Raw genomic sequence first — 16446 nt, forward strand, 5'->3', positions numbered from 1 at the left:
CCATGATGTTATCCCACTTGTTTGTGTTTCACTCTGTGGCTTGGATGGCAGATATTGCAGAGGTACCTTGAAGGGTTACAGTCTGGCTCTGTCATAGAGTGTTTAAATTACTTTTTCACCTGGCACTATTTAGGAGACTGAAGTGTGATGCAAGTGCCCAGCCTCTTTCTCCCGCCCCCCATGCAGGCACTCCTGCATGCACCTCCTTCCTCTCCAGTGGAATTGCACCCAGGAATGAATTTGGTTCATTTCACTTGCTTCTAAGAACCCAAAGGGTAGCTCCTGTTGCGTCTCGTGGCTGCCGCTTTCGGACAGTGTTAAAAGCGACTCTTGCACGGTCAGCAAATTCTTCGGAAGGAGAGAAGCCGCCCTTAGTCCACATGCATATTACAAAGGTTATTTTCAGCAGTGTGCAGCTGTAATCAGCAGAGCTCAGCTTGGCAATTTTAATCCCCTGCCGTCTAGTTGGGGGCTGCTTGTTATGCAGTCAGCATTCACTCAACATAATGGTTGCTACCTGCCAATGTGCTTTGAGGGATATTGTTAGCATTAAATTTGCCATTTACATTTTCATGTTTGACATAATTGAGGAATGAATGCTCTTATGAAAATTAAACTTGTGGTCCTCCTGGACTACAGTAACCCTGTTAAAATGTAATGCGATTCTTGATGCGTCTTCTTTAGGTTTTTATTAAATAGAATATCCGTATGACTAATTCCCCTGGCCTTAATGTAGGCTGGGAAGGAGCATTATTGATAGGGCTGAGCACAAATGGCCCTCTATACTCAGCCTCTAATGGCCTAATAATGCATTATACTTGAATCAGAAATACTTTGAGTTGTAGTGCTTATTGCCATTATTGAAAACACCTGGATGCTCCATTCATCAAGGTTACATCAAAATGGGCCCATTTGTTTATTAGTCTGTCAGTAAACATCTTTATTTAGTTTCGTGTTCCTCTGCTCTCAGTGACATCGGGGAGGATGAGACGATGTAGTGTATCTTCCTGTGGTTTCCTGTTATTAGTTTTTCCTGAAAAAGAAAGATAATGAAAAGTTTGGATGGCTTCATAAAGAAAACATTTTTCATGGGCACCGTTTTTTTTTTTTTTTTCTTTTTAATTTTCTTTCCTTTTTTCAAGAGGAGACTGAAAATAATAATAATGAAAAAAAAAAAGGGTATGCAGTCAGGATGCTCTCACCAGATTGCACAAACAGGCAGATTTTCCGGACTGGGATTTTAATGTGTGTTTAATGGCAGACAGCCTCCGGAGTATTTTGCTCCCTCTGCGACAGCCCTTCTTTGCCCAGTGGTGTTTGCTATGGGACAGGGATACTAAGGGACTCGTACAGCTGCTGGGCAGCACTGGCACTAATAGCCAGGCACCTGCACAGCGCAGACAGGTGTGTTTAGGAGTGAAGGAATGGCGTATTGCTTAGCTCTGTCAGCAGACCTCCTATACTCTCGCAACCGTATCACTCAGTCGCCTTTGCCCCTTTTCCTTTCCCCCACTGGCAAAAAGATGAATTAATTTGTGTTTGCACAGTGCTTTTGGGCTGGCTGGGGTTGAGGAAGGCTGTTCCAGTTTCCACTGAAGAGGAAAGAGTTGTTGAAATATTTTGGCCATGCAAAACACCATCTCTTAGACTAGCTGAAATATTTTTCCTTTGTCAGCAAATGTTAGCTTTGACTATTTATTCAGGATTTCTTTTGAAAGGGAAAACTTCAAACATGACAGCTTTGACTGTCATTTCGAAACAGTGAAAAAGTCAACATTTGAGACTCGAATGTTTCTTCTTTAAATTGAAAAATATTACAAGGCTTTGTTTTGACATTTCCTAATCAAAATTCTTCAGGATCTGTAATTCTGTGGAGATCATAGCTGGAAATTACCACAGACTGCTCCAGTACCACCTTGGAGGTGAATTTAGCTCCAGCTGAACCAGAACTTTCCTTATTTCAGGCTGGACACCACGCTGTTATTCATGAAGATGCTCCTGGTGACACTAGAAGGAGTACTTGGGGATTTTTTCCTAACGTGCTTATTCTTATTTTTATTTGTATTGTTAAATTGTTGATTGCCCAATCTTGAAAAAAAAAAAAAGTCCAAGTGAAGCATCTGGACTGGATCTTCCTGCTCAAGTTCATCGTCCGAACCAAACTCTGCTTCAACACAGGAGCAGCTGCCTCTGTCACTTCTCTGACCCTTCCGTTCTCCTGGGGAGGAATGAGGGAGGGGGACAGCAAGGATGAGCCTTGGCTGTCAAAAGAAGAATTACCAAGAAATGGAGGCTCCATGTGAGCCCACGGGATGGCCCTGAGCTGGGGCTCTCCCGGCTAAGGGTAAACTTACGGGATCCTTGTGCCTCTGCAATACTCGAGGCCCCAGCAGATGAGGACCCTCCGTGGGACTCCTCCTGCTGCCTTGCCGTCTTCCTCAGGACTTGGAGAAGACAAGATGAGAGGTCTCGGGGAGGGACGAGGGAGAGGAACAGCAAGGATGGGCTCATAGGAGCCTTGGCTGTGAAAAGAACAAAGGAAGAGGAAATGGAGGCTCCACGTGAGCCAGCAGGATGGCCCTGAACTACAGCTCTCCCATGTAAAGGTAAACTTACAGGATGAGAGGATCAGTGCCAGCATCGAGGCAGCCATTTGGAGGGAGCTGGACAAATCCTGGCACCCCTGTGATGACCTCTGGGGTAAGATCTCTTTCTGGTTGGCCTGACAGTGATGGTGTGGTGACCCATCTGCTCTGATGGAGGTGGATCCACTTTCATCAGGTCGTCCTCAGGAGGTGGATCCACCTCCATGGGCACTTCATCACTGTCAGGCAGGTCCACCTCCATGGGCTCAATGTCATCGCCCATTTCTATCAGCCACTTCTGAAAAGGTGGATGCTTCATCCTCACTCCAGGAAAGACAGACTTCTTGTCTATCTCACTTGGAGACAAACTGCCACTGGCTCTGTCCACTCAGCAACTGGGGTTCTGGATGGAGGGTCCCCATTCTTATAGGGCTCAGCAGTCATGGCAACATGAGTGCTGCATGCTCGCCTAAACATGGCAGTTGGGATTTGTGGCACGTGGCCATTTCCGTGAGGCAACTGCAAGAATGTACCAAGAGGGTCAGAGAAGGGCATTTTCAAGTACCCTGCACAGATGACTGGAGTGGAGCTGCCCTGGAGCTGACAGTAGCAGAGAGTGGGCAAAGCAGGCTGACACCCCACAGGCAGTCATGGGAGATGCAGTCAATATAAACTGTTGAGGTTCAAGGGTTGCATCAGTTGTCCTTTCCCATCTCTCACCTCTGCCCCAGGAGCATGAGAAGGTGGCATCTCTTCTGCCCTGATACCAAAGGAGAGGTGGGGGGGAGGAGAAACTTGGCATCCTCTGAGTGGCTGCACTGAGACTGCAGGGAGGTGCACTGGAGGGCCTGTGAGGCCCCTGAGGCCTGGTGCTGGGGTTTTGCACCCAGAGAATGAGAAGCCCAATTAGGGATTGCTGTCCTCAGCAAGGTCTTTTCTTGGAATGGGTGGTTGAAGGTGATGCCAGGCTCTCCATGACAGTGAACAAATAGCTGGATATCAGTCATGCCTCCAGATAAAAAGTTTGGAGAGATTCAATGTCTGCAATCTTTAGGGTCTTAGAGTACTTAGGGGCAGAAGCACAAGTGTGTAGGTGGCTGTCCCCCATCAATCAGCCCCAATGTACCTCAAGCAGCGTGAAAGTGTTCATCCCCTACCATCAGGTGAAGAGAAAATGGAGGTGTTTGTTTCCTGTGCTGTGACTGAATTGCCAATGGTGTGCCAAGAGCATGTACAGACTTGCTGAACCAAGACCAAAGCCAGTGGTACTCACATGTCAGGTGATGGCTTGCTGTTCCTATGCTAACATGGAACCAGGTGATCCCAATGTGTCGCCTTCTCCTGGATGTTTCCATTGTTTTGCTTTCATGCCTTGTATAGATGTCAGGAGGCAGCAGCAACTATTACGCCACCCAATGGACAAAGGCAGGTTTCCCCTCTTAGCTAAGTCATCATGTTTCTCCCTTCGGCTCATTGTTTTTTTGTGAAGGCCTCTGTTGCACATTTAGAGGACTAACTGCTGGTGCCGTGGGTTTGATTCCGTCAAGCTCAGTTAAGTTTGGATACTATAGGGAGGACAGAGACCTGCAGCCTCTTTGGGTGCCAGTTCCACATCTGAGCACCCTTGTGGTGGCAGTCCTTTCCTTTTGTCCGACTGGGAGTTGTCCATGCTCCAGTGTGAGCCTGGTGCCTCTTGTCCTTCCAGCACTGACCACCTGCGAGAAAAATCAGGTTGCACCTCCCACGCTCCCAGTAGGCAGCTGTAGTCAACACTCAGATCTTCCCTGAGCCTTCTCAAAGCTAAGCAAAGGCAGCTCCCTCACGCTGCCCTGAGATGCCATGTGCCCTGGGCCCTTCCCAGCCCTCAGGCCCTGGGGTGGCCCCATAAAAGGACAGATGAAGTGTGAGAATGACTGCTTACTTCATCTCTGTCTGTCCAGGTCATGAACAAGCCTCAGAAATGACCTCACATTACTAGGTGTATTTCCATGCCCCCATACAAGCTGCCTACTCTGTTTTTGCGCTTCTGCTGAGCTACTGGTCATGTGTTCTTTTACAAATAATAGGTCTTTCTTCAACCAATCCTATGCAGTTCCTGGTATTGTCTTCCCAAAAACATTACAGAATCTAATCTCAAGAGAAGTTTTATCTTGATCTGTCCTCTAGTACAGGATAATTTAGTACTGAGGATAATTTCAGAGTCTCTAATAGCTTAATGCATTATATACAGTGTCCTTCTTCCAGCACAGGGATGAAGGTTGTGTGGGCAGATGTTAGGAATCTTTTCTAAATAGCTGCACAGTCAACATCAATAATACAAAGGCTGATCCAAAAGTAATGCCTCCTATTTAATTATGTTCACACACATCAGAGATTGATGTTGGTGGTATGGCTTTAGAGGTGTAACCTTCCCACTAATATTCCAGTACACTCTGTTGCTGTGTGACAGGTGGCAGCAGAGGAGCAGTTTTACCAAGTGGCATCAGCCATGGAAGTGTGTCTGAAGCAAAAGTGTGCCGAAGAACTCATCCACATGGAAAAAATGGCACTCACTGACATTCATTGATACTTGCTGAACTTTTATGGAGACCAAACAGTGGATGTGAGCACAGTAAAGGTTGGACTGTATGGGCAACATTTTCTATTTTTCTGAAACAGTGGGTCGCCTCCATTAGTAGACATTTTTAGAAGTGTAGCTTGCAGTCTCCTGTTCATCCCTTGTGAAAATGCGTAGCTAATGACCTGATCTAATTCAACTCCCTTGCTAAAGCAGGTTCCCTAAAGTAGGTTGCACACAGAAGCATCCAGGTGGGTTTTGAATAGCTCCACAGAAGGAGACTCCACAACCTCTCTGATTGTCATGTTCTATTGCTCTGTAACCTTCAAAGTAAAGAAGTTTTTAGTCGTGTTCATACTGTACATTTTGTGTTTCAGTTTGTGCCCATTGCCCATTGTTCTGTTGCTGCACAACACTGAAAAGAGCGTGGCCCTATCCACTTGACTCCTCCTGCCCATTAGATATTTACTTGTATAAACATTGATAAATCTTCTTTTCTCCAGGCTGACAGCCCCATCTCTCTCAGCCCTTCCTCATATGGGAGATGCTCCAGGCCTCCAATTGTCCCTATGGTCCTCCACCAGACTCTGTCCCTGTCTCTTGTGAAAGGTGGAGCCCAGAACTGGGCAAGCATGGCCTCACCAGAGCAGAGCAGAGAGAGAGGATGACCTCTGCTTCTGTTCTGCTCTGGTGAGGACACATTTTTGTGAATGCACCCCAGGACACCATTGGCCTTCTTGGCCAGAAGGGCACACTGCTGGCTCAATGGCCAACCTGTAATCCAGTGGGATACCTAGGTCTGTTTCAAAAGAGCTCCTTTCCTGCAGGTCAGCCTCTAACCTGTACTGATGCATGCGGTTATTTCTCCCCAGGTGGAGGACTTTATATTCTCCCTTAATAAACTTCATAAAATTCCTCTCTGCCCAACTCTCCAGCCTGTTCAGGTCTCACTAAATGCGAACACAGGCTTCTGGTGCATCAGTCACTCCTTCCAGCTTCATATCACCAGAAAACTTGCTGAGGGGCATTCTATCCCTTCATCCAGGTCACTGATGAATATATTTGAACATGACCAGAATGCAGAAAGCCTCCTGTTACAGTGTATGTGAGACAGTAGGTGACATGAAACCTAAGAAGGCAGAGCTTCTGTGTGTTTATCTGGGTTCCTTTTCCAAGTAATTTGAAGACTGTATGACCTGAATGGAGGTCACAGAAGAGATTGGCTGGAAAGTAACTGAGTTTTAATTTCTGAATTTGTTGTCCTTGCAATCCTAGATGGCCCCACAACAAAAAGAGCAAATATTTCTGCAGGCTGCTTCCACAGGCTTGCTATTGACACAGCTTGGTGTAAGAACAAAAGTTGCAGATCATTTGCCTGATGCCGGTGATTAAATGCTGTAGCTGAGGTTTGAAGTATTCAGGAAATTTAGGACAGCTTCTTTCTTTTCTTTCTTTCTTTCTTTCTTTCTTTCTTTCTTTCTTTCTTTCTTTCTTTCTTCCTTTCTTCCTTTCTTCCTTTCTTCCTTTCTTCCTTTCTTCCTTTCTTCCTTTCTTCCTTTCTTCCTTTCTTTCTTCCTTTCTTCCTTTCTTCCTTTCTTTCTTCCTTTCTTCCTTTCTTTCTTCCTTTCTTCCTTCCTTCCTTCCTTCCTTCCTTTCTTCCTTCCTTCCTTCCTTCCTTCCTTCCTTCCTTCCTTCCTTCCTTCCTTCCTTCCTTCCTTCCTTCCTTCCTTCCTTCCTTCCTTCCTTCCTTCCTTCCTTCCTTCTTCCTTCCTTCCTTCCTTCCTTCCTTCCTTCCTTCCTTCCTTCCTTCCTTCCTTCCTTCCTTCCTTCCTTCCTTCCTTCCTTCCTTCCTTCCTTCCTTCCTTCCTTCCTTCCTTCCTTCCTTCCTTCCTTCCTTCCTTCCTTCCTCCTTCCTTCCTTCCTTCCTTCCTTCCTTCCTCTTTCTCTCTTTCTTTCTCTCTTTCTCTCTTTTTCTTTCTCTCTTTCTCTCTTTCTCTCTTTCTTTTTCTTTCTTTCTTTCTTTCTCTCTTTCTCTCTTTTTCTTTCTTTCTTTCTCTCTTTCTCTCTTTCTCTCTTTTTCTTTCTTTCTTTCTCTCTTTCTCTCTTTCTCTCTTTTTCTTTCTTTCTTTCCTTTCTTTTTTCCCTACCTTCTAGCCACTAGAGGAGATGCCTGCTGACTGGTGTTTCTGCAACATGCTTTGCTTGTTGAATCCCAGGCTTGCTCCATCATGTCTCCTTTCAGCTGCTCTCCAGAGTTGACAGCTTTCTAAGTCTCTCAGAAGAGAGAAAGATCCTGGTCTGGACAGAGTTTAGGGAACAAATCAGCTCTCCAGAGTTCACATCAGATCTGTTGGGGTTTCAGAGTGGAAAAGTCTTGATCCTCTACCCATGCCTCTATTACACTGGTGATCATGGAGTGGAGGTCAAGTCCAACAAATTCAACAAAGAAATGGAGCAAATAGGAAAACAAGTTGCATATCAGGGAAAAAGTTTTAGGTCTTCCTGGGCTATAAGAGAACTAAAAGCCCTGCAACTTGGGACTCATCATATGCTTTCTCTTAAAAGACAAAAACTGCTTTGATCAGTCTCACACTATCCAAATTGTAACAATATTCTCTGGATCTGTCCTGTTAGCATATTTTTCAGCAGTGCCACTTTTCCTTTAAAAGATCAACTCAGGTGGCTAAAATGCTACCAAGTGGTGGAAATGCTTCCACTGCCAGGTGATTTATTCTGACAGAGATATGGTTCCCTTGGGTTAACAACATCTTATCTTTGGCTGACAAACCACCAAGAGAGGAGCCCTGTAACACAAGCTCAGCTTCAGCCAGTTGTGCGGAGGTTTGTGGTGTCTTCCCCAGTGAGAAGCCAGAGGCCATCCTTGGAGAGTGCTGGGAGCAGCAATGGGAGGTGATGTGCGTGGAAATATTCCCCATTATGGTCCACTGTGAGTTAGCAAAACTTTTCGGTAATTTTTGTAATATCACAGAATCACAGAATTGTTGGGGTTGGAAGAGATCTTCAGAGATCATTGAGTCCAACCCCCCTGCCAACGCAGGCTCCCTACAGCAGGTTGCACAGGTAGGTGTCCAGACGGGTCTTGAGTATCTCCAGAGGAGACTCCACAACCCCTCTGGGCAGCCTGTTCCAGCACTCCATCACTGTAAAGAAGTTCTTTTGCATAGTGGTGCTGAACTTCCTATGCTCACATTTATGGCCATTTCCTTTTGTCCTGTCTACACAGACCACTCCAAAGAGGTTGGTTGTATCCCTTTGTCTCCCAGTTAAGATATTTCTATACATTAATCAGATCCCCTCTCAGTCTTCTTTCCTCAAGGCTGAATAGACCCAGGTCACCCAGTCTTCCCTCACAGGGGAGATGCTCCAGGCCCTTTATCATTTCTGTTGCCCTCCACTGGACTCATTCCAGGAGATCCCTGTCTTTTTTGTACCGGAGAGCCCAGAACTGGATACAGTACACCAGGTGAGGCCTCACCAGGGCACAGTAGGGGGGGAAGAACATCTCTCCTGACCTGCTGGCCATGCTCCTTTTAATGCACCTCAGGATCCCATTGGCCCTCTTGGCCACCAGGGCACAGTGCTGGCTCATGGCCAACCTGTTGTCCACCAGGAATGCCAGGTGCTTCTCAACAAAGCTTCTCTCCATCTCTTTTTGAATCTCTTTTCTTCCTGTGAAGAGGAGTAATGGCACTTCTCCAGCTCAGGGAGGAAGTAAATAAGAGGGATGCTAAGTGAGGAAAGACCAATACTATTTCATACAGAGTCTGGAGTTGCACGTGAGCTAAGGCATTAACCCATGCTTCAGGAGATTAAAGAATCATGAGGTTTATGTATACAATGAAGCACAGATATGGAGCTGTGTAATCTACATTAGATCTTATGAATCTGAGGCAATTTCACTCTGAAATGAGGCACATTTACAACCTGGATGGTGTTGTCTATAATTTTAGAGAAGCATGCAGTGTACAGGAGGGATCTTCCCTCTGCCTCATGCCCCCACAAGAATACTGCAAATGTTTTTTTGAGCACTAAAAGCATTCAAGAAAGGGCTAACACACTTGCAATGACTCAGTGGGCAGTGCATTTCTAGCAGGCTGCAGGGAAGCAGCAGTCAGAACCTAAGTGAAGAACAAGTGGCTGCATGCAAGCCAGAGACAAGTGCCTACAGTAATCCTGAGTGGCAGAAATCAGGAGGATGCTGCCCAATTTGGATGAATTTGGATGAATTCAAAAGTAGCCTTCTGGTAGGTACTTGACTTGTTAGCAACAGGTCTAGCAATAGGAACTCCCTATTATGCCTTCTTGCTTTTGCTGCACAGAGCTTCTGGAGGGCTATTACAGACTTAATGCCTCTCCCTGGACTCCTCCTGCTTCATGTCCATCCAACTCAAATTCCTCCACTTTCTGGCAAGATGCGTTTCCTGGAGGTTCTTATTCTTTTGTTGCTCTATGCTTTATTTCTCCCCAAGCATAGGAGGATACGGCACAGAGCACACTGAGAAACAAGACAGCTTATACATTATGGAATATTTTGGACAATCTACAACTGATTTTAGTACATTTGAGCTACAGTTTTATTTTGCAATATATATGGTTTTGTTCAGAGTATGAGAAGATAATTAGAAATTGAAAAAATGTAATCCTTAGAATTTATTGAGAGGAAAGAAAAACCTTGCTCTGAACTCTAGCAAAAAAAACCCATATATTAATATTGGCTTCCTCAGTGCTCACATCTATTGAGTTCTTTTTTTTATTATTATTATTAAAAGAAGCAGCAAATACTGGCAAACTAACCCGTCTCTAAATCAATCTTCTTGTACAATAGCTCGAGATCATGTAAGTTCATGATGTTAGAACAGAGGGTGATGTGGCAAGCTATGAGGCAAGCAGTGCCACAGATCAGTAAACACATCTCAAGCACCTGCTATCAATTACTGCCATTTCTAGTGATCACTTCACTGGAAGGGATTTGGAGACAGGGGCAAAGGTGATTAGAGACCTTCAACTGCAAGTAGGAGAACACAGCTTGAGGGTAAATTAAGTGTTCATATGAGGGACAGATTGGATGTTAATATACAACCAACCCAAAGATCACAGATTTAGAGCCAGTCTTGCAACTGTATTGTTGAGTATTAGACAGAATTCCTGTGTTCCACCCCAAATTTGATTTATGCAGGCTCTTCTTAGTCACTTCTTGGATAAGAAAAAGGACTAGTATGCCTCCATGTGCAGACTCCTGACAGCTTCTCCTCCAATTTGAAGTTACTGAAAATCACTAAGAGCCACATGCTTTAATTCAAGAAGTTTGAGGGCTAGGGAGAATCTCCATCCCTTGTTGGATGCCGAGGGCAACTTGGTGATCAAGGATCGGGATGAGGCGGAGGTGCTTAATGCCTTCTTTGCCTCAGTCTTTAATAGTAAGACTTGTTACTCCACGAGAACACAGTCCCCTGCGCTGGTAGATAGGGATGGGGAACAGAACAGGCCCTGCATAATCCATGATGAGATGGTTTTGGATCTGCTCCAAAAGCAGGATGCTCACAAGTCCATGGGGCCGGATGGATTGCATCCTAGAGTGCTGAGGAAGTTGGCGGATGTGGTCACCAAGCCACTCTCCATCATTCTTCAGCAGTCCTAGCTAACTGGGGATGTCCTGGTGGGCTGGAGACTGGCAAATGTGATGCCCATCTTCAAAAAGGGCAGGAAAGATGATCCTGGTAGCTACAGACCTATCAGTCTCACCTTGGTGAGTTCAGGTTGGATATCAGGAAACACTTCTTTACAGAAGGGGTTATTAAGCACTGGAATAGGCTCCCCAGGGAGGTGGTTAATCACTGCCCCTGGATGTGTTTAAAAATCGTTTGGATGTGGTGCTCAGTGACATGATTTAGCGATGGGCTGTTAGAGTTAGGGTAGTATGGTTAGGTTGTGATTGGATTCGATGATCTTTAAGGTCTTTTCCAGCCTGAGTGATTCTATGATTCATAGATTTGTGAAAATTGTTTCTGGATGCGTAAATGCATGTCAGTCTGACAGCTAGGTTTGGGCAGTCTACTTACACTGTCCTTCAGCATGCAAATACCAGAGAGTCTGGTCTCTTGCTACTCTTCAAGCTAGCAGTGAAAGTATTCGTGCAATCATTAGGTAGGAGATCCGAGCTCCCTGATTTGGGACTGTGTGTTCTGCTTCCTACTCAGGCTTCCCAGTCTGGCTCTGCCTCCTGAGGGTCACAGTCTGTGTGAGACGTGCAATGCCTTCTACTAGCCTTGCTGGCATACCTGCCTGGTGACAAAGCTCTGGCCTGCTGGCATGCCTCCAGGCAGCTGGACTCTAAGCCTCGTCAGCATTTTCTGCCCAATTCAGAGCTGTTTGTCAGGAGAAGGTCCTAACAAGCAGCTTATAACATTTCTAGGCTTAGTTATCCCTCCCTTTTGCTTCATGGAAAAGCATGCTGTACCTGCTGAGCCTGGCGGAAAGAAAACAGGACCATGACCTGGTGGTCAGGGGCATAACTCTACCCTGTGCTGGCTGCTGAGGGCTCTTTGCTTACACAAGATGGATGAGAATCAGACACCTCACTACCACCTATGAGAGGGAGCTGTGGCACAGGCTGATCCCGCCTGAGCTTCAGGTGGGAGGAACAGGCTGCAAGCAGGGGAAAAACGTTCAAGGCATTCTTGTGTGTTGCTGCTCAGGGCTGGGCTGTGCTAGCCAGATTCCCCATCCCCTGGAGGTTCCAGGAGGAGAGTGTGTTATGGTATGTCTGTAGCTGTACTTATGTGCTGGGCCCAAGGGGAACATGGGCCAAAATGGCTGGCTTCTGTCTCATCAAGAGAGGCAAAAGCTGATTGGTGTTTGACCTGTCGCTTGAGATGGGCCCTGAAACAGCCTTGATCGGTGACCTCAGGTCAAGTGATGCGAGCTAATTTGGGAGAGCCAAGATGGGCTCTCTAAGAAGGTAAAGATAGATGGATCTTAGATGTGCTGTTTCAGTACCCAGGTTCTGCTACATCCTTCCACACACCCTCATGGTGTAACATCTCTATTTTGATAGCCTATTCTTTCCTAGCCCCGCTTACAGCCGCTTTATGAGCAGCCGAAGCACAGACAGCCCCACACGTGCGGCAGCCGCAGCTCAGCCCCGGCATGAGGGCAGCTCAGATAGGGCATGAAGCAGCCCGCTCAGCTGCCCACCGCCGCCATTTCCCACCCGCCGCCGCCATTTGCTGCCGCTGGCACTAGGTGGTGCCCGTACACAGGCGGAGGGCCCGGCGCTGCCCGGCCGGGGCATGGAGCAAACCTGAGGGCCGCCCTGGGCAGGGGGTGCTGGGAAGGTGGAATCCGCGGGGTTCTGCCGAGAGGAACGGCTCGTGTGTTATGCCATCAGATCCAACGTGAGTAAATGAGAGTTTTAAAAATTGCTTTCCCTTCACTTATCTCAAGACTAGAAGGCATCTGGTTTGGCACAGGCAATTGTAGCGAATACAATTAAAATTGATTGAGTGCAAATGTTTTAATTGTATAATGTTTTTCATTGATGTTCTCAATAAACTAATTTAATTAGCGATAATGGGAATGTGTTTGGGGACTTCCAGGACCCGTTCAGCCATAATGGGTTCAAAACATCTGACCAGAACCAAATTGCAGGCGTTCATTGGCATTACTTCCACTTATGTAAAACTCTGAAGGTGCTTCACGTGCCATCTCTCCCCTTCTTTCCCTTAGCTCCTATGGCATGAGATAGCAGAGAACTTGAGACAGGAGTCAAAGGCTTCTCCATTCACCTGGTTGTTGTTCTGGAGATGCTGCATGAGGGTCCGGCTGGGTAGGACTGAGCCGGCTGCAGGGTGGAGCAGCCCAAGGCCAGGCTGTTTGGGAAGCTCCTGGCCAGAGGAATGGCCCTCAGGGAACCGTTTGGCTGCACTGTAGAGCGGGAAGCTGCTTGAGTTTGAAGTACCCTCATCCAACGGGGGAGATGAAGAGGCAGGTGGGTGTCGCACCTTCCTTTCCTCCTCTCTGAGTAGAGGTGAAGCATGGGGCAGTTCTGGTATGAGAGGAGTGCTGAAGGTGAATTCCACTCCAGGTCCTGTGCTCAAGTGTAATCAAAAAGCAGGTATGTTAGACCCAGAGGTGTCCTCGTGGTGCAGTAACAGGGCTTCCTCATTTGTGTGTCAAGAGGGGCACCCACCTGTGTCTGTAGTTTAAGGACATTTTAATCCCTCTTCCCATTCTTATCCTCAATCTGCGGCCCTATCAAGTCCTGAGGACTTTTCTGCTGACCTCCACTTCCTCCTGCCCTGGGCCATCCACAGCACAGGAAGAAAGAGTGGAGTGGGGGCTGTTCTGGTAACCAGGTGACCCATTTCCATTCCCTCATCTGGACATAACTGTAAGGAAAGACTGATACTTCTTCCAAGTGCTCTCCCAGCTTCCAACTATTCCAGCTTGCCATTTATTTTTTTTTTCTTTTTAGTTGGCTGATTTTTCTGTATATTTAGTAATCTGTAGTGGATTTTTTTTTTCAGTACACATGAGGATGAAACCATTCTAGTTTCTTAATAATTTCCAGGAGAGGCTATTTCCATAGTTCAAGGTGATTAATCTACCCTGTGTGCCATTTGCTCTAAGAAAGACAGACAGGGAAAAACAAGGCATTACATATTGAGTCCTGTTGCTATGGTTTTTTTATAATCTTATTGGAAATCATATACTAGATCCTGATAGTAAAATTTTGTGGAACATTGCTCTCAGAGGACATTTAGTTTTGCAGCTCTTAGTTCCCTTCAGTAGCCTCTTTCCAGCTCAACTCAAACTGTAGTTCTGGGATTTCTCTTTCTCTCTTAGCCTTAAAGTTAACCTTAGCCATAGGCTGACTCCTTGGCTAGTGTCCCCACCCCACCTACAGGTTCAGCATACCTTCCCAGGACTTGAATTCTCCAAAATGAACAAAAGATTTACTATTTTTCTCACCCATCTTACATTAGTAACTATGGGCTTTCTCTTTCAGTCTTTCAACCCCCACACCCAAAAGCTAGGTTTCATTCTGGACAGCTCAATCCAGTCCTTCCCTGTCTGAGTTCCTCAGGGGACAGTTATTTTGGCCACCCTTAAATTCCTCTGACAGCCCCTTCCAGTCTTGTTTCTTATGTAGCCTTGGAATTTCTGTTAGCCCCAGCTGTAATCCTAGGCTCAATAATAAGCTTGGATCCTCCTCTGTGAGTCAGAGGAGATTGCCAGTGTTAGACCTATTTATTTATTTATTTATGGAGACTCACAAGCATTATTGCTGCTGGCTTTGTAACTAGGAACCCTAATTCTAACCCTAAATTGATCTATAGGCCAGGAATTGTACTTTATCTTGAGACCGCTCCATGTTTTATATGAGGATCCTAGCCTCAACCCTTCCTTTATTCTGTGCATCCCTTATTACACTCCTTCCCATTTTTTTCCCCAGGCCACAGATGTGGGTTTTGTCATTTTCTCTTTGTTTACTCAATACAAAGTTCTTTAATTTAGTGTGATTCCATGAAAGCCTCTTCAAATATACTGGGGCCTTTTTTTCTTCAGGGAAAGCATAATGAAAAATCAGTGGTTACCCAGTTTGGAGACATCATGCTAAATGAGCAAAGACTTGCCAAGTGATGTCTTGGTGGAGACTTGACATTTTCTAAAGCAAATTGCTTGTTCAGATAAACTGCCTTCTATCTAACACCTTTACTAAAATTTAAATGAAGATGAAGTGAGTTAGCCAGCAAGCAAATGCAGTGTGAATAAGCCATGTTGTCCTCCATGAGAAGCAAAACATCCTGCAGATGTCTTGAGGCAGTCTCAAGCATTCAGGAGATGCATGTGAGCCAGTGTTGGTCAGTAGCAGGTGGTTTCCAGCAGTAGCAATTCAACAGTTTGCATCCTGGTTTCAACTACTCAAAGTCTACCATAAATCTTAGTGACCTGTGAGGAGAAAGCTAGAGAGATGTGCACCACATTAGCAGCTGAGGATAGAAAATCAATATGAAGTCCTACAGTACTGGCGATTGAGTAACTGGCTAGAAATAAAATCTTTTTCCTCGTTGCTCTCTGGAAACATTAAAGTTACAATAAACCCTGAAAGCAGATCATGAAAACAATGGGGAGATCAGCTCCAGCTAGAAGCCTCAGCAAGCCGAAGTGGTGCTATGATTTAGATGTATCTACTGTGATTTAAATGTATCTAGTTTTGTAATTGGCTATCGATATAACTTACATATCTGGATATAAAACAGCATGGCTTTATATTGACTATATTCACTGGAGATGAACACACAAAACAAGAGTTGCATCAGCAAACTCTTCAAACTTGTACATTTTCATGAGATATCAATGTAATTAATTGTATGTAATCTACTGTTTAATATTTTTATGTTCCTAGGTCATTAGCATCCATGATTTGTACTTACCTTGAAGTTACTTTTCTTTTTCACTTTTACCTGGGCAGCAACCTTATGTCTTTGAATGAGAACAGAACTTTGATAGCTCTGCATGAAGGCTTCTCAAGATAGAGAATTGATATTTGCTGATATCAGGAGGAATGGTCTCTGATCTGGAAGAGATCAGTCAAAACAGATGAAGAATTAGTGCTTGCACTGTTATTGAGGACTCCCATGTAAAAGCATTCTACACCAAGAGGAGACAAATTCTCCTCTTTTCCTGAAATCAGAGTTTTTGATTCAAGGCACCTTCAATCAAACACAGGGAAAAACCTAAAGGAAAGCTTGTTCTGTAATCCTGCTATCAAAGTAGTGTATCTCAACCCCAAAACAAAAAGAGAAATTCCTGTTCTGTCTGGCAGGTACTACTCAAGTGTGAAATACCCAAGTGCTCCATCACTGCAGCTTGCCTAGATGCGATGCATGATGGAGTGGTGGGATAATGCAGCTCCTCACCCCAAAGACTGAGCTACGGCACTGGAAAGTAAACGGCTACAGCCAGACCCACATACTTTGCTGAAGCTGCACTGATTTATCCCAGCTGAGTTTCTGTCCTTTCAAGTATGTTTAGTAATAAGGATTTTTTCCTGTGCTTCTTGACTCCACTGAGTCCCACCCAGAGGAGCAGTGGGTGCGGTGAGCAGTATGCCCAGTAGCCATATTTTATGCGTGAGAGGAACAGGCCTGCAGACCTCTTCTCCACACGTTTCCTCATCTACTGTTATTCTCAATACTGAAAGAGCCAGGGGGGACATTTTATATGAGGTAAACATCCATTTTTGCCCTGTCCATGGGCTCTACTATATTTCCTTGGAGA

The 16446-nt window shown here is 45.5% G+C and overlaps 1 long non-coding RNA gene across 4 annotated transcripts in view; it reads left to right on the top strand.

Annotated features, from left to right (window-relative positions):
• Positions 1 to 12391: 12391 nt before the first annotated feature.
• The window catches only part of LOC101749729, a 55646-nt gene continuing 51591 nt past the window's right edge, over positions 12392 to 16446 (top strand). For all 4 annotated transcript variants that reach the window (XR_006938608.1, XR_006938607.1, XR_005855898.2 and 1 more), the window contains exon 1: positions 12392 to 12557. This is a non-coding gene — a long non-coding RNA (uncharacterized LOC101749729). The remainder of the gene's footprint in view (positions 12558 to 16446) is intronic.

Source organism: Gallus gallus, chromosome 2, assembly GCF_016699485.2.
Source record: "Gallus gallus isolate bGalGal1 chromosome 2, bGalGal1.mat.broiler.GRCg7b, whole genome shotgun sequence".
NCBI classification, from domain to species: domain Eukaryota; kingdom Metazoa; phylum Chordata; class Aves; order Galliformes; family Phasianidae; genus Gallus; species Gallus gallus.